The 17540-nt window shown below is 59.7% G+C and overlaps 1 long non-coding RNA gene across 1 annotated transcript; it reads left to right on the forward strand.

Moving 5' to 3' along the window:
• The first annotated feature begins 2051 nt into the window (after positions 1 to 2051).
• On the forward strand, positions 2052 to 14690 carry LOC124967441 (uncharacterized). The gene is made up of 3 exons (XR_007105529.1): positions 2052 to 2976; positions 4370 to 4493; positions 14442 to 14690. It is a non-coding gene; the product is annotated as an uncharacterized LOC124967441 (long non-coding RNA).
• Positions 14691 to 17540: the final 2850 nt, after the last annotated feature.

Below are 17540 nucleotides of genomic sequence, written 5' to 3' on the forward strand. Positions count from 1 at the left end.
CAGTGGGGAAACACCGCGGTGCCGCTTGCCATCGCCCCCCACAGAAGCGTGCCCAGCGCCGTCTGAAGAGGCCAGTCAGGGAGAGGAGGCCGTCTGGGGCTGGAGTTCTGAGCAGGCACGAGAGGCACCTCACTATGCCGGTCACCAGAGGGGCCTCAGCCGCAGAGGGCGGCGCGGGCGAATCCCACCTGCTTAATGCTGCAGCCAGGAGCCAGGAACAAAGGGCAGACTGTGCCAGTTGTCATACTAACACAGGGACACTGGCAGAGTGGCCATACTACTGGACCTCAGGACGTGGCCCGGCACCCTGGCTGCATCCTGGTGCTCTGCCCTGCTGTAGTGGCATCTGAGCTGTGTCTGCCACGTGAGCTCTGCCCAGACCTGCAGAGGCGGCCAGCACTCGTGGGCATTCAGGGCAGGTTGCTAGACTGAGTGTCCCCAGGATGCCTCCTGCTCCTGCCCAGGCCAGGCCCACCAGGCCTGCTGGGGTTCAGGCTGTCACTGGGTGCTTGCTGTGCTGTGCGTGGCTTATGCAGTCCACCCTGGCCCTCCTTGCTGAAGATACACTGAAGCCAAAGGGGACAGGACCTGCAGACAGACCCCAAGCTCCCGGCTGTGGTCACCTCTGCCCAGGCCAGCGAGAAGCCTGGAGAAAAGCAGCACCCCTCAGGGGTGATTTATGGGCCTCAAGTGGGGGTTCATCTGCCCCACGAGTCCCTGCCGCTCAGGCCAAGTACTGCCGGGTCATGGCCCAGGAGGTCACCAGAGGTCAGGTGAAGATGATGCAGTCTATCAGCAGACCCAGGCCTGATGGGCCATGCTGGAGGGATCAGTGACCTGTCACAGGCTCTGTGAGGGAGAGGAGGGACACAGCGGGCTGGGGTCACAGGGTCATTGTGCCTCAGTGATTGAGTGACTTGCAGATAACACGCCTGTCCCAGAACTCCGGCCAAGCCAGGGGGTCTGGCAGCCCCTGCTGGACCCACCCCAGGAGAAGCCACAGAGGTGGGAGGCGGGCGTCGGGCAGGGTTGGGAGGGCGACCAGCGCTCAGTAGGAGCTCAGTAGGTAAGAGCCGATGGCCAAGGGGACCTGTGGCTCCTTTGAGGGAGCCAGGAGAGTCGGGCGCCTGGCGGCTCCACACCGCCCTGCCGGAGCTCCCCTCTCCCTGCGGATGCTCCTCCTGCTGGGCAGAGCCCTGGACACCATATCCCTCCCCAGCCTCAGGGCTGGCCCAGGACTCGGGCGTGGGCCACAGTTCTCTCCCCTGGCACCGAACTGTGGGTGGAGGGAAGAGAGGCAGAGCCAGGCACATCCTGACCCTGGGGTCCCACTCAAGTGAGGGCACCATCGGGCAGAGGGGCCAGCTGCAGGAATGGCTGCTGGGGCTGGGGACAGGGCGAAGGGCTGGGGACAGGGTGAAGGGCTGGGGACAGGGACGGCTGCAGGGCGGAGGGAAGAGACAGGCCACACTGTGCCTCGCTGGGGGAGCTTGGGTGCCAGGCGGGCCAGGGCAGAGGTGGACACCAGCTGAGAGGACTGGGCCCTTCTCTCTCAGCTCTGTGTTCTGCTCCTGTGCGGCTTGACCTTCACACTGAGGCTTCCAAAAGAGGTTCACAGGCCCAAGTTCACCTGGCCCCCAACCCCACCCAGGCCGTGGCTCAATAAACCTGCTTCTGGGACCAGCAGCAGAGACCTGAGCCCTTTGCCCATCCCGCTGGGCACGCGGTGTCTACGAACACGAAGAGAACATTCCACCCCGGTTTCCTGCTGGCATAAGCAGCTCCATTAAGGGGTTTTCTGGGCTGTTTTTGCTGCACGTCGCTGTGAGTTCCCGAGGGGCCTGGGGGAGGAGTCAGGTGCTGCATAAAGAAGTCCCCAGGGCCCCCACCCTGGGACAATTCCGAGACACTCCGGTCCCCGCAGGACCCGCGCGGTTCTTGGAACGTCCTGCCACTCCCGTGGTACGGGAACGCTGCAGGCGTGTTCCTGAGAGCGAGGTCTGAAACCAGCGCTCTCCCACTCTCTTATTGTTGGCACGGGAAGAAGCCGGCCCTGCCAAGTGAAATAGGTCGGACTTCCAGCAGTCCCCGGAGGTCGGAACCTCGGAGATGTGCGCGCGATTTCATCTCAGGAAAAGCTCGGAATGTGACGCCAGGACACGGGGAGTATTTTAAGTAACTTTACATATTAACTAAAAAACAAAATGAAAACCAAACCAACAACCCAAAGGAGATCCCAGGCCAAACCCCCGACGGGGCAGGGGAGCGGGCTGGAAGCTCAAGAGGGCAGACCCTCCAGAGCAGCGAGGGCCTCGGCGCCCCGGGCGTGCATGCTCTTTCCTCTCAGAACATGGGGCTGTCCCCCCCCAGCGTCTCGGTTCACCCTTCAAAATCCAGTGAGGTGCCTGGCCACCGCCACAGCCCACGGCCCCTCGGCTCCCGTTAGCCCTCCCTCTCACGTCCAGGCCCTTGCTTGCGGTCATTTCTGCCCCCCAATGTCCTGATGGTCACAAGTGTCAGTCTTCCCCAGAGACAGGGGGTTCCTTGTGGACCCAGAGCCATCTGCGTCTTCTCTGTGGGCTCTGTCACACTGCTGGTGCCCTTGGAGGGAAAGGTGCCCACGTGCCTCCTTCACCTGGGCTCCGAGGACACGGGTCTCCAGGGCGCTGGGGTGGGGCTGGCCTGGGCGCAGGCGCAGCAGGCTGTGAGCCGGTCTCTTGCTCGTCACCCACCACTGTGAAGAGGAACAGGAGCTGACCGCAGGCTCCAGGCTCATCCTCCGCGAGAACACAGAGCAGTGATGTAGAAGCAGAGACTGGATTTCCAGGAATCCCAAGTGAGCTCGGTGCTGTGATTAAACAGAAACTTTTACTCTGGACATCCTGGCCGCCAAGGGAAGATGGATCACCTGGGATCATCAGCATCTTCCTGTTATTCAGTCCTAGGAGGACCTTAAGGAGCAGGTCCCTGTTTTAGGTTGGTGGAACTTGCATCTAACTCCTATTTTGTTAAGGATGCAAAGCACTAGTCACATACTCAAATCTGGGGTTATCTGGAGGTTATAGGAAGAGGGCTTGGGAATACGAGACACGGAGGCTAAATGTCCTGTTGGACCTGTGGCTCTTACCAGATCGTGTCACATCGATGCCGATGGCTCCATCTGTGACGACCTACCCCCCAGTTTCTTGCTCAGGGAAAAGCCCCTCCAGAAGGTCATCCAGGGACCCTGGATCCCTCCCCTCATGTCCTGCCCCTGCTCCCCAGGGGACCCGTCATTCAACTGACCTAGAAGAGACCTCCCTCGTGGGAACATGTCCCAGGGCCACCTTCAGCTGCAAGGGGACTGACAAAGTAGCTCCTGCCTCTGCCATGCTTCAGTGACAGCTCCTGGGGGGGTCACAGCCATGCCTCAGGATTGCCAAGGGAGCACAGTGCCTAGGTGTGGCGTCCACGCCCAGGAGTCTGAGCAGGGAGCCCGGTGGACATGGGTGCAGTGTCTGAGGGTGCTGGGTGAGTTTGACACAGCCTGAAGGAGGAACCTCCCCCAGGCTGTCCCCTCCACTGCCAGGTGTTTCTCAGACCACTTGTACCAGGTTGGACAGTGTCCCCCCAAATGCCTGGCCTCACCAGAACCTCAGAATGAGACTCTATTTGGACACACTTATTTGGAAATAGGATCTGTGTGGCTCTAATTAGTTTGGATGAGGTCATGCTGGGTTAGGGAGGGCCCTGGTGTAGAGACTGGTGTCCTTAATGAAGGGGGGAGACAGAGACACACAGGAGGACCCCTGGAGGCCCACAGGACATGGGCCAGGGTGGCTCAGGGGGACTGGGTTAGGGAGCTGTGAACTGAGGACCGCAGGGGCCACCCTGCAGCCAGAGCACAGGGCAGGAAGGAGCCTCTGGGAGGGCCCCGCTCAGACCTGGCTCCGGGCTCTGGCTGCGGGGCTAGCACACATCCCTGCAGTTCTGAACCACCCATTCGAGGTGGTTCTGAGGGAGAGTGCAGCTCTGGGAGCCTGCCACCCTGCAGGGTGAGGCACCCGGCCTTCCCAGGCTGGGCAGGGTCCTGAGGCGGCTGGCGTTGGAACCCGGCAGGGAGCTGGGCATGGCCCTCCCCCAGGCTTCCTTTCCTGGACTCTGACCTGAAGAGTTGCTCAGAGGGTTCCCGGAAGTAGATGGCGGGCCAGGGTCATCTCCCTGGGCTCTCCGCGTCTGCACAAGGCAAGTGCAGCACCTAGCGCTCGATAGAGTTTTGCATACCAGTAGGAAAAACATCGTTTCCTACCTCTTTAAGTCCATCAGGAGAGAAAGAAATCTCAAAAAGAAAGATCCCTGTCTTTGCAAAGTCTTTTTATTGGTCCTACAGAACTGGAACACAATCAACAAATGGGAAGCAAAGAGACCACTCTGATGGATCTGCAGATCGCATGCCGGTGTGCAGCTGAGCTGCTAAACAGCTGACAAAGGCCACCTCCAGGGACAGAAGCCAGGTATGTTACTGTCACCACAGGAGAAACTCAGGCAATCGGCCCTGGAGGGAAATGCCCACCCACAGCTGAGACCAAGAAGCAGAGCCAGCCAGGTGCACAGTCACCTGCCACAGTGGCTGAGAGCTCCACGCAGCATTCAACGGATTTGGGGAGGTGCTCCTGTCAGTCACAGTGGGATTGCAAATTGGTGAGCAGTTTGACAAAGGGCATCCAATGACCCGAAGTGCAAAAGGCGGTTGTTGTATTTGTAGGAACTGGTTCGAGGGGAATCCTGAGATGCTGAAATAGGTGATGGGCAGATGATGGACAGGTAACAGACAGGTGACAGGTGATGGACAGGTGACATACAGGTGATGAACAGATGACAGACAGGTGACAGACTGATGATGAACAGGTGATGGACAGATGACAGATTGGTGATGGACAGTGATGAGTAGGTGATGGGCTGGAGATGGACAGGTGGTGGACAGGTGAAGGAAGAGATATTCGTTATGGCCTTATTCATATATTCTGAAATGGCATTTCCATGAATAACTAGGAACCAGGAATTGGAGAAGGGAAGGGTGCATCTCGCTCCCTAGGAGTGCTTGGTGTGAGGAGGAAGCAAATCCTTCAGAAACTCAATCCCAGTGACTTGTGGGGGTGCTGAGACGCAAGATCACAAGTTCAAGGTGAGCCTGTGCAACTTATGGGACCTTGTCTCAAAATTAAAAAGAAGCAAGGCTGGGGATGTGGCTCAGGGGTGAGCACCCTGGCTCCAACCCCAGAACCAACGAGCCAACAGACAAAGCCATTGAAAAACACAAAATGTTCACAAAATAAAATCACAGGACGAATAGGCTACCACGCAGTGCGCGGGTCGTCATTGAAAAGTCAGGCCTTTTACCTGCGGGCTAGAAAATAAGCACTTGAAACCAAGTCCCACGCTAACAGCACCTGCACCTCTGGCTTCAGTCCCAGGCTGGGGATGTGCGGCGGCTCACAGGGAGACACCCGGGTGGTGTGGCAGGTGACTTCTGCTTTGGTGGAGTGCGGTCTGTAGATCGTCTTCAATGGGCACATGTGGCTATTTTAAGATGCACCATCCTTCCCTCCCCTTCTAGCCCCTCCCTGTTCTGCTCTGACGGTTTGTGGGTTCAGGTTCCCTTTAACCCAGGCTGGGCCATCGGAGGCAAGAGGGGAGGGCGTTCAGGAGACAGGCTGCTCGAGGGCAGAGTGAGGCCGGCAAGGCCCCTGCACGTCCGCTGCTCCTGCTGCTGTGGACCTGAGCTGCTCAGCCTCAGAGCAGCAGCTGCGAGGAGACGGACCCACGTCCCCCAGCTGGTGGGGTTTGCTGCAGACATGTGTGACCAGGGGGCTGTGTGGAATTAAGTCCTCTGAGGAGCAGGCTTCAGGACAGACTCCTTTGATCCGCAAGGAGCGTGGCTGCCCCTGGATGGCTCGATGCTGAAGGTCAAGATCCTAGGACCTGACCTTGGGGCCTGAAGGAAGTCAAGCGAGGGTGAGCTTGCAAAGGGGTGTGGTCCCTTATGAACGGTCACTCTTCCAGGGTCCACAACAGCCCGGGGGTGGGAACTCCTGCTGTTGCCACTTTATAGATGAGGAAACTGAGGCCTGACTGGGGTGAGCCTTCGATGGAGGCTGACTTCACCGTCCCCGCCCTTAACTGCTCTTTGGCCAGTACAGGACCTGTGGGTCTTTTCCTGGAATGATAAGCTGGGGCCCTTCCTGGAAGGTGACGCTACCTGCCCAGGTGAAGGTGACTGGATAGCAGCCCCAACAGGTAGGCCCCATCCTAACCAGAGCCTGCGGGTTTGCCCTTATTTAGAACAAAGTTCATTGTAGAGGTAATTAAATCAAGGTTCTCAAGATGAGATCACTCTGGATTATCTGGCGGCCCCTAAATCCAACAAAGAGCCTCCCCAAGAAGAGCCAGAGATGGCCAGGCGAGGGCAGAGCGGAGCCTGGGTGCCTGGAGCCCCGGAGCTGGGGCAGGCGGGAAGGAGCTGCCCTGGAGCCTCTGGCTATCTGGACTTCAGACCTCTGGCCTCTAGGACAGGGAGAGACCAGGTCTCTGTTATTCTGAGTTGCTGGGTTTGTGGAAACCTGACCGGAGCTGCAGGAAGCCAGTGCCCAGCAAGGAGGTTCCGGGCTGTCCTGGTACCTGTTCGGCTTCTTCCCGCTCTTGGTGCCCAGAAGAGTCCTGTCTGTTGGAGGACGCTGGCTGGGCCTCACGCCCAGCAGTCTGCAGTCTGCGCCGCTCGGAGCCTGGCGGGACCTGGGAGGAGCTTGGGCCACGGGCCCTTTTTTGGTTACAGGATCAGGCTGCCACTAAGCAGCTTCGCCAGGCCAGGAGGCTGCGGGAGACTGGCTCCTTCCCTCCCTCGCCTCCTTATCATGATGGATGCCGCTCAGGAGTGAGATGGAAACTTAAAACTGGTTTGCTCTGCACAGCTCCGCGCGGGGCCTCGCTGGCTTCACTCGAAAATCCAGGGTCATAAACTTTTAAAAATAGGCACAGGGCTGCCAGTCTCATTAACGGGACTCACTGATTTATGAAGCTATACCCGCATTCCCTGCAGATAGTTCTGGAACTTGCTGGAAAGATCCTCCCTATGACTGCTGTATTTCGCCCTCGTCCCTGCCCTCGTTTCTTCCTTGAGGGCTTTCTGGACACCCTCCACAGGAGGCAAACATCTGGCACTCTATAAGTGCTCCTCTGATAGTGTGAGTGGAAAAAGCCAAGTGCCCCGTGGGGGTGGTGACCAGGGGCCAGTTGGCTTGTGTTCTGCTGAGCATGTCAGAGGCCGTGCTGGAAAGGGGTAGAAGAGAGGAAGGGCCGCCGGGGCAGGCGGTGCCCACGGAGAGCCTGCTGTTGAAAGTATATTTAGCCAATTCTGTTTGTATAATGGTGGAAAATGAAAGTTTCCAGGACTCGGCTGCTCCTTCACGAGGGAGTCGGACCCGGGCCGCAGACCCTGCTCCTCAGCAGCGGGAGACCGCGGGAGGCTGCTGCCTCTGCGACATCTTCTGAGAGGAACCCGTCCACCTGGGTCTTGGGGTCACACACGTGGCTGCTCGCTCTGCCCCCAGGCCAGTCCCTGCCCCGCTACGGCTCTGTGCGGGGTTCACGCTCATCCAGAACCTCACGGGGCCTCGAGGGAGCAGGGTCCAGCCGCAGGTCCTGGCCTGCGTGGAGCTTGCTCTCAGATCCGGCTCCGTTCCAGAAAGAGGCAGACTCGTCTTCCTAAGACTTCTTTCTCCCTTGCACGGAGAGAAGGCCAGGTTGACACCAGCCTTGGTCCTGCCGAGGTGGATGCGGTGGGCAGGGAAGGGCCCTCCACAGCGGTGAGCCGAGGGCCGACCTTCAGAGCATGCTGAGGACAGAGGAGCCTTGGGGTCTCTCCCACAGCCTGGGACCCCACGTCCCCTCTGTCGTCCCCAGAAAGCTGTGCCTGGTTAGAAGAGCAGCTTCTCTGAAAGGGGGTCTCTGTGGGGACAGGAAAAGCCCCAAAGGGGCGTGTTCTGGAGAGTTCCAACGGCACTTCCCCAAAGGAGTGCGTCATCCGAGAATTGCATCTGGATGCTTCTAACAGAAGGTCCCGAGTGGAGGCTGGAACACCTGGGCACTATTTTTCTTAGAGTTCAGAAGTCCCAAGACTGTAGTAGAAGCAGTGGTTCCATAAAAGACGGTCAATCAGATCTTTTCCATTTTCTTGGACTTTCCCCTATCATTGCCTCATGGTGTCAAGATGACTGCCCTGTCCCCACCACTACGTTCCTGCTCCAGCCAGAAGGAGGGGGAACCCAAGCCAAGTGAGCCAAGTCCATTCGAATCTGCTGGCGACTCTGCCACTCAGTCACCATGTTGGTGACATGACACACCTGGCGGAAAGGGAAGCTGGGAAACGTAGGTTTTATCAATGCCAGGTGACGTTTCGCTCTGTTAATAAGAAATAAAAGAAGATGAATATTGAGTAGTTAACTCTAACGATGTCTACCACAGGAAACGCTCAGGGTAGCTTCGACTTGTTTTGAAAATAGTTACAGAGTGAACAAGATCCTCCAGTCCAGAAGGATCACGGGGTCTCAGTCACAGCGTGGCCCCTGAATCCAGACCCCTGGGCCTTGATCAAGGGCTCTAGAACACGGTGGCCTCAGGCAACGTGCCTCCTGAGCCTGCTTCTGCAGCGTGCTCAGCACCGTCTTCAGAGAAGGAAGCTGGGGTTCCGGCACCGCATTGGCCAGTCAGAGACCCAGCGCTGTCCCAGAGGCCCCTGTGCCTGCGGGTGAAGCGGACCCAGCCGTCTACAGAGGAGGTGCTGGAAGCAAAGCCCCCGCCCGACATCCGGGGAAGGAGAACGGAGGGTAAAAGAGCGGCGTGCCCGAGATGGCTCAGAGCGGAGGTGCCTTGGAAACGCTCGGTCCTCTCGGGGCTTTGCTCCGTAAGCAGTGCTGCCCCGGCACCCGTGGGTGAATCCAGGCCAGCTCAGGACTCCGCTCCACTGCTTATGGTCAAGTGCTCAGATGAATTCCCAGAAGAGGGATTTCTGGGTCGAAGTCTGCCGCGTGCTTCAGTTTCGTGAGAGTGCTCGCTCCGAACCCTGCTGGGACGTGCTAAGGTTCCGGCTCGGAGGCCGTCCCCAGCCCGAGGCCCATAGCCTCGAGGAGTCTGCTTCCTCCTCGTCTGCCCCCTTCATACTGCTCTTCTGCATTTTCTGTTGGAGGCCGCGGCTGGGCTTCAGGGGGGACTTTGATCTAGCTTGTGAAACACGCGGTCCTATAGGAAAGCTCGGCCTCGGCCTCCCCTCGCCTTCCGAGGGGCTGGGGTCCCTTGGGGGTACCCAGGGGGCATGCAAGCCCTTTGTGTGAATTCAGGCACATTTGCACGTACCCAGCCGAGGTCCCTCAGGGTTCCCAGGGACCACCCAGGGCGGTGCTGGGACGGCACCCCGGCTGGGGTGCCAGGAAGCGGACCCTCTAGACCTGTCGCGGGCTGCGTGAGGATGCCTCCCAGTGCGGAGCGGCCGGCCGGGCGGGCAGTTCCCAAGGCTGATGCAGCAACCCCTTCCAGAGCGCGCCCTCCAGCTCTGCGCGGAAGCAGACCGCAGGCGCAGGCGCCCGGGCCGGCTGGGCTCTGCCATCAGACCTGCGCCAGTCCAAACAAACCTACCTGCAGCCCCTGGGCGGCTCCTCCACACTCTTCCTGAGCGCTGAGGAAGCGCCTCGCTTCTTTGCTGGAGGGAGGCAGGGGGGAGGCTCTAGCGGGGTGAGGGCGGAGGGGCTGCGGGCTTTATAGCCCGGAGTGAGCACGCAGGCGAGCGTTTCTCCAGTGCGGGTGGCACTCGGGATGTGCCAGCGCCCTCTGAGCACTCACAGGCTTTCACTGGGCCTTCCAGGCCCACTTCAGAGACAGGCACGTCCAGGCAGCCATGGGAGCCGTGGCCTCATGGGATCTGGGTTAGGTTTGTTGTCCGCAGTCTCGTTGCCTGCCTCTTGAGCGCTTAAGCCTGGGTCTGGATTTGCCTTCTTGGTCCCTGGTGGGGAACACCTGTACCTACACTGGCCCCGATCTTCAGCACCTTGGAGGAGGCCTGGTCTCCAGCTCCTCCTCCTGCTCCTCCTCCTACTCCTCCTCCTGCTCCTCCTCCTCTTCCTCCTCCTCCACCTGCTCCTCCTCCTCCTCTTCCTCTTCCTCCACCTGCTCCTTCACCTGCTCCTCCTCCTGCTCCTCCTCCTGCTCCTCCTCCTGCTCCTCCTCCTCTTCCTGCTCCTCCACCATCTCCTCCACCTGCTGCTCCTCCTGCTCCTCCTCCTGCTCCTCCTCCTCCACCTGCTCCTCCTTCTCCACCTGCTCTTCTTCCTGCTCCTCCTCCTCCACCTGCTCTTCTTCCTGCTCCTCCACCTGCTCCTCCTCCTTCTCCTCCTTCTCCACCTGCTCCTCCTCCTGCTCCTCCTCCTCCACCTGCTCCTCTTCCTCCTCCTGCTCCTCCTCCTTCACCTGCTCCTCCTCCTGCTCCTCCTCCTCCTCCTGCTCCTCTTCCTCCTCCTCCACCTGCTCCTTCACCTGCTCCTCTACCTGCTCCTCCTCCTGCTCCTCCTTCTGCTCCTCTCCCTCAGTAGCATTCCTGTAGTGCCCACAAGTCCTCCTGGACCCTGTTTGTGACTCCTCGACACAACACATAACAACCCTCTGCACCAAAGGGACAGAATACATGTCCCCTGCTCTGACCTGGAGCTCACCATGAACTCTTTGGTCAGCAGAATGAGGTAGAGGTGCCGGCACGTGGGTTCCGAGCCCAGCCCTCAGGGGCCCTGCCGGCTGCCAGCCTGCCTCTGCCATCCCCACAATAGGCTCTTGCCCAGGGCAGGCCTCGGATCTCCAGTGGAGAAGTGATAGGTGCAGGGAGGCTGGCCTGGCTGCCCGACTCCCACCCTGTGCAGGCTACAGGGCAAAAGGACCTTCTCCTTGGAAGTGCTAAGGCACTGTGGCTGTTTCCCAGGAGGCCTTGCAGGAGCCCCAGTAACTGCTGCGGTATGTGTGGTGGGAAATTAGACAAAGCAGAGGAGGGCACCAGCAGAGCTCCGACCCTGGCGCCTCCGCTTCAGCATCGGCAGTGGGGGCTTCTGTGCTGCCAGGTGCTCCTGCCCCCGACCTTTGGACCCTTGGCTCCTCGGAGTAGACTGGCTCCAGTGCCTGCTGGCTCTCCCTGGCCCTCAGCCTGGTGGGAGTGCTCCAGTCCTGCGGCAGGGCGTGCCCAGCTCCCTGTCCTCTCTCCCTGCTCGCCTGTCAGCCGCCTCTCCAGACCCAGCACTCTGCCAGGGCAGGCAGTGCCTGCATCCCCGCGAGGGCAGCCCTGGCTCACAGCAGGCCCACGTCGACACGAGGGATGTGAGTTGTGACCCGACCATGTGCGGCTGTCCCCACCACTGCCAGCTGTCAGCAGAAACTCGCCCCGGGCGAGGGAGGCCTGCTGTGCTCCTGGGGAGGAAGATGTTTTTGCCGAGTTTTAAGCCAGGGCCTGAGGGTACTCGTATAAAACAAAGGGACATGTCCCCAGATAAACAGTTCCTGCACAGGGCCACCAGAGCCCAGCGTGCCCTCATCTGAAGTCGACCATGTCTGCAAGGACCATTTCCACATGTGGTCACGCTCACAGGTGCTGGGCCGGGACCTCCAGCCCCCTTGTGAAGACACATCTCAAAGGGTCAGTTGGTGCAGCTTTTCTGGAAAGAACTGTAATCACAGGCACCCAAAGCCTAAAACTGCAGCTGGCTCTGAGCCCAGGAGTCGCTCTGAAGAAGCAACTGCACCTGAGTGCAGAGGCCAGGCCACGAGTCGGACGGAACAACGGCAGAACAGGACTTTCAACTCAGCAAGAAACGCCTAAGACAGAGGCTGGTTAAATACGGGGTTGGTTTATCTTTCAGACGGGGTTGGGAAACCTCTGCACGAACAAGATGGTAAATATTTAGGCTGCCAGGGCCGCGGTTTCCACGGCTGCTCCTCACCTCCACCACGGTCGTGGGAGACCCCCGCGGACCACACACGCGCTGGGCTGGCTGCGTGTCAATAAAACTTTATTTACCAAAACAGGTGGTGGGCCGGCTTTGGCCCACAGGCTGCAGATGGCCAGCTCCTGGTCTGGACCCAATGCCAGCAAACTGCAACTAAAGGACACCTGTGGGGGCCATGCCGTCCAAGCCGTGGAGCCCGAGCTTGGGTCTCCCCAGCAGGAAGTACTGGCTCAAGGGTTCAAGTCCAGGAGTGACCCAGGGAACACCAGAGTGGGGTGAAGAAGTGGAGGGTGTGGGGAAGTCAGCGGAGCTGCCGGAAGTCGCCCTGAGGCAGGCGAGGGGCCTGTGTGCGGTCCCAGCCTCATCCTCATCCTGAGCTCCCAGGGAAGGTGCCGGGGCAGAGACGGAGGCTCCAGAGCAGCCTCGGTCTCATCCTTGAATTGCTACGGAGCATTATCTCCCTTGCAATTTTAAAATGAGTAAAAATATGTAAATACTGCCACAGGAACAAAACGAATGTTGTGGTCCATGGTCTCAAATGGGTTGGTAGAGCTAAGTGGTGCTCCCTACCCCGCGGGGAGAGCAGGCTGGGCAGCGCTCCGGGGTACCGCGTGTCTGTGCCCGCGCACGTGCTGCACACATGCACGGGCCCTGTGTGTGTGTGCAGATGTGCATGTACCCATGTGCAGGTATGCACCCCATCCACCTGCGTGCCCACCACCCATCTGTCTTCCCATCCATCTGTCTGTTCTCTGTCTAGGCAAGGGAGAGGTGGAGACCCCCTTCAGCAGGATGCATACCAAAACCCAGACGTGGTTGGGTCCTCATGTCTGTTCGGGTCAGACCCCTGGACCAGGGCCCTCGGTGTCTGCATGGGTCAGACCCCTGGACCAGGGCCCTCGGTATCTGCACGGGTCAGACCCCTAGACCACAGGCACTTGCTACTTGTACACTTTCAAGTTCAAGTTCTCAGACCCTCTGGCTCCTGCAGCCTGGGGTGGGTGTCCTAGAGAGAGAAGGCATCGGGTGGTCCTCTCGTGGAGCTGTGAGGGCCACAGAGGCCAAGGGACCCCCCAGAGCAGTCTGTGAGGACCCCAGGTAGAGACACATCTTTGGCAAGCAGACCACCCAGGCAGAGAGCTGGTTCTGGGGGTTCTTTCTGTCCTGGCTCAGGATCCACTAGAGGTGCTGGGAGGTGCAGAGGAGCAGGGTCTTCCAGAGAGGGCTTGCGGAGTGAGGAGAGAGGGGATAGGCACCTGCAACGTGAGGGGGGCCAGATGGAAGAGGCGGAGAGACAGCCACAGGAGGGGTGGGGCTAGCTGGCATGCCCTCCACACTGCATCCCCTCAGGGGCTCACGCATTGATCACCTGCACCTCGGACAACCTGGGGACTGTCCAGCCCCAGGACCTTTGCACACACGATCACTCTGCCAGAGCTTCTTTCTCCAGATAGCTGGCTTCTTCTCACCCTCTGCTCTCAGCTCCATAGCCACTGTCTCATCTGAGAGGCCACCTGGCCTGCTCTGATCCGTGCCTCCAGCACGGGCTCTCTGCTGCCTCTCCTGCCCCCTTCCTCAGAGGAGATCCCCATATGAAGTTCTAGGGGCTGTAACTTGTTTTATCTGTCACCCTGCTGGACGATGGCCCTGAGAGAGCAAGTCTCAGACCTCTGTAGGTCACAACTGTCTTCCCAGGGCTGGAATCGAGTAGATGCTCAATAAAGCCTGGTTCCTTTCACTGGCCTCTCCTCCCCTGGGAGGACAGGACTTGGGGGGCATTGCTGGCATCTAAATAATGCAAAGGAAGAAGACACAGAGGGGCCAGGCTGGCCTCATGTTGCACTTCCTGCTTAGGTTCAAAGTCAGTCCTGCCATCATGAGTTCAGATTGTTCCAGAATCCCGCTACAGCCTGTTCAAAAGGCTCCCAGCTGCTATCAGGAAACAGCTCAGGAAGGTCTCCATTAAACACAGAAACCGAGATGCAATCAGCCAGCCAGGGATTCAGAAAGTGCTGGTTCTGGAGTTTCAGACAGAAAGAGCACGTTTGGAGCAGGAGGATGTAAACCTGCGGGGGACCCTTTTCTTGCTCCACCTGCCGGCAAGGCCAAGTCCGTCTCCCGAGCACAGGAAGCAGCAGGCCTGCAGCCAGGGTGCGGGCCCCGCTCCACGCGGACAGGGCCCCCCCACCCCCCCGCTGGCTGGCACTGGCCGCGATCTTTCAGCTGTGGTCTCGAAGGCCACGCTCGAGTCAGGGGGTTCCATTATGGTTGCAATTTTGGCTTGTAATTTTATCACTTGAATCTAAATCCACTTCAGAAATGCCATAAACTAATTGTCACTGAATAAACTGAAACTTTTGAGGAGTTTATAAAAGTGATTTAATGAAAAAAAAAAAAAGAAAGAAAATGGAAAACAAATGTCGCCCACAGGATTGTTGGCAAAAAGGTGAGAACGCAGTTCCTTTAGAAGCGTTGCTTGGGCTGCACGAGACCTGCCCCCGCGGCTTCGGCGCGCCCGCCCACGGGCCTGTTTGTCTTGGAGCTGGTGGAGCCGATTTCACGTCTGTCCCCAGGAAGCTGACCGAGGAGGGCTGGGGGAGACCCTGGCAGGGTCAGCCGAAAATAAATGGCCACAGATCGGATCAAGTCCTCATCCAAAAATGAGCCTCGTTTCCTTGATTAAAATTAATAGCAATGCTAACAAAGTCAGTGTCAAGGTTAAGTAAATGCGAGTTAAACACCACGCGCCGACCACACTCCCGGGTTCTGGGGCTCGACACAGGCGGCCCGGCAGCCCAAGGACCGCTGCGTGCCGTCCTGCTCCATCGCGTGAGGAGCAGCAGAGGGAGGAGCCCAGACCCCACGCGGCGGTTCTGAACTCGGGGGCTGGGCGGGGCACAGGGGAGCTGGCGCAGGCTTTCCTTGGGCTCTGTTCGTTCCTCATGAGTGGAAATCTTCAGCGACACTTCTAGATGTAGGCCATCTGGGGCTGGGCCTGGGACAGAGCTCCTCACGCCTTCCAGCATGGCACAGAGTGGGCTCCCCGGGCCGTAGCTCGTCCACAGGGATCATCCACACCCCCAGGTGGGAAGGAGGGCACAGGATTTGGGGTCCCTGGAACTCCTGCTAGAGCAGCCTCACTGGGCCCCGGGGTGGCGGGTGGAGTGGCTGTGGAATTCGAGCTTCCTGGTTGTGTCAGGGTGGGGGAGCCTAGCCGCCCTGTCTCAGGGATGCTCCTCGGCCTCTGGCCTCTGCCCCAGAAGTCTCGCATCCCCTGTAAAGGCCAGCATGCAAGGACAGAGATCAGCGTGGAGTTCCGGGAGCAAGTCCCAAGACACCAAACAGCGTGGACTCTAGCCCACCGTGGTAGAGGGGAGGGGCTCGCTTCCTAAACCAGGACCCTCCGGGTGATCCCAGCACATGGGGGCGAGGGGGAGGCGTGGGCTCCACTTGGAGCCCGTGTGGGCTTCAGGCTGAAACCTGCGGCTCTGCTGGTGGGTGTCCTCCCGTGGTTCCCTGGGGTGAAACGAAATGTGCTCTCGATGCAGCAACCACAGGGGCCAAGCAGGCCTGGCTCCCTCCTGGCCCACAGTGCCCTGGCCGTCCAGCCTTGGGTTGGTCTTTGGCAAACCTTCTCTGCTGATCCTGTCCAGTGTCATATGATGGGTTCACCAGGTGCCACCTTGGGGACTCCAGGGAGAAGGAAACGAGATGCCAGAGGTTGAGAACTTCCCGCATGGTGCAGGCAGCTGCCCCGTGTCCTGGAATTGGCAGCTGGACCCAGAGGAGCTCCCTCCTTGCTGGTCATTTGGTCACATGGGTCCCCAAGCGTGGGGCCCCAGACCTCAGTTCTCCTGCATCCCACACAGGGCTGCCCCTCCATCCACCCTCCTGGCCTGCCTCCTCACCACCCTCTGCCCGCCTTGGCGCTGCTTCCTGCCGGTGCCCAGGCTCTGGGTGGGGTCCTCCTTTCTTACCCAGAGGGCCCTGACCTACCGGACAGGAGCCATGAGGTCACTGTGAGGGTTACAGCCCAGCACACAGCGGTCCTTGTCACCCACCAAGCACTGTGCCCCCCCCACCCCCTGAGCCCCCTGTGGCCACGCTGCCCGAGCCTGAACCTCCACCTCCCACATGTGGAGGCATCTGGTCCCTGTGGACGGGCATCCACGCTGGAACCTCCACTCTCATTTCCCTTCTGTGGTTCCCAAAAGAAACGCGCCTCCTGGGCTCTGTCTCTTCCCCTCAGAGGACTGTAAGGAGGGCAGAGCCAGGAGCCCGGCAGTGCTGTCCTGAGGACTCTCGAGGTGACAGGCAGCCCTGTGCCTGGCCACCGCCGGCCGTGGGTTCTTGAAATGGGGCTCAGGTGACTGTTCCATTTAATCTTAGTTTACATTCAGGTCCATCCCCCATGGGGCATGGCAGCCTGTGGGGGCTGCTTCTAAACAGTGGCCCTGAGCCCCGCAGGCCCTGGAGGCCCTTCGGAAGGAAGGAGGCCAGTAGTGGGCCTGCAATACCTGGCCAGAAGCCTCCGTCCCATGCACAGGCCCTACCCTTCAAAGAAAGCTGAGAGATAGAAGAGAGTGGATAAGCCACCGGTCACTCGAACTTGGTTGACTAGTCGAGGAAGCAGAGGACGATGAACTTGCCCAGGGTGGTGAGGAACCAGACCCACCCACCCTCCCTAAGAGAAAACCCAGACCCTGGCCTCTTCCGAGCGAGTCCCTGCGGAGACCAGGGCAGGGGCGGGAGGGGTGCCGGCTTTCCCGCTCTGTGTCCTGCGCCCTGCGGAGTGGCTGGTCTCATCTGTAAGACGGGGACAAAACAGAGAATGTGAAAAGCAAACGAGGAAGTCGGAAGTCCTGGTCTGGCTTCAAAACCGACGGCAAAGCCTGGCACTGAAACGTGTGGTGCTGGTGCAGGCGGCCAGCACAGGGGAGGAGAGGGCGCAGGGTGGACCCTCGCACTCGCCAAGGACCGCTGACAGGGCGGCCAGGGACGGCCACGGCGGGCAGATCCACACCCGTGGGCTGGGACACACCACGCAGAAAACAGCCGGAGCCGTGGCAGAAGGGAACTCGGTGGGCCGGAGGGAAGAGCGTGGGAAGCGGACGGAAGAACTCCAAGGACAGCACTCCTGGAAGGAAACGCCGGGAGAGCCCGTGCGGCCGGGCGTGGCGCAGCGTCCTGTGCGACACGAAGCCCAGGCAACAGGAACACCAGGTAAGTGTCGGGGGCAGAAGGGTGGCAGACGTCCCCGCAGATGGAGGCACCAGCCCCGCGTGGTCCCTCGAGTGAAGGGACTTCCCACAGCTGCCCGGAAGGAGCCTCGGAGCGTCAGGCTGGTAAGCCAGCCACCTCGAAGGGCAGACCCTGGAGGCTCAGCCAGGTGACAGCAGAGAAGAAAGCAGAGCCACCGCGGGGCCGCAGGGAGGGCGGGAAGGGGCTGGTGCAGAGGGACATTCAGGCCTGCAGAACGCAGAACCTGGGGGCCGATGGCGGGAAGGTCCTCGGTGCCACCAAGCAGTG

This window comes from Sciurus carolinensis, chromosome 16 (genome assembly GCF_902686445.1).
Source record: "Sciurus carolinensis chromosome 16, mSciCar1.2, whole genome shotgun sequence".
NCBI lineage: Eukaryota > Metazoa > Chordata > Mammalia > Rodentia > Sciuridae > Sciurus > Sciurus carolinensis.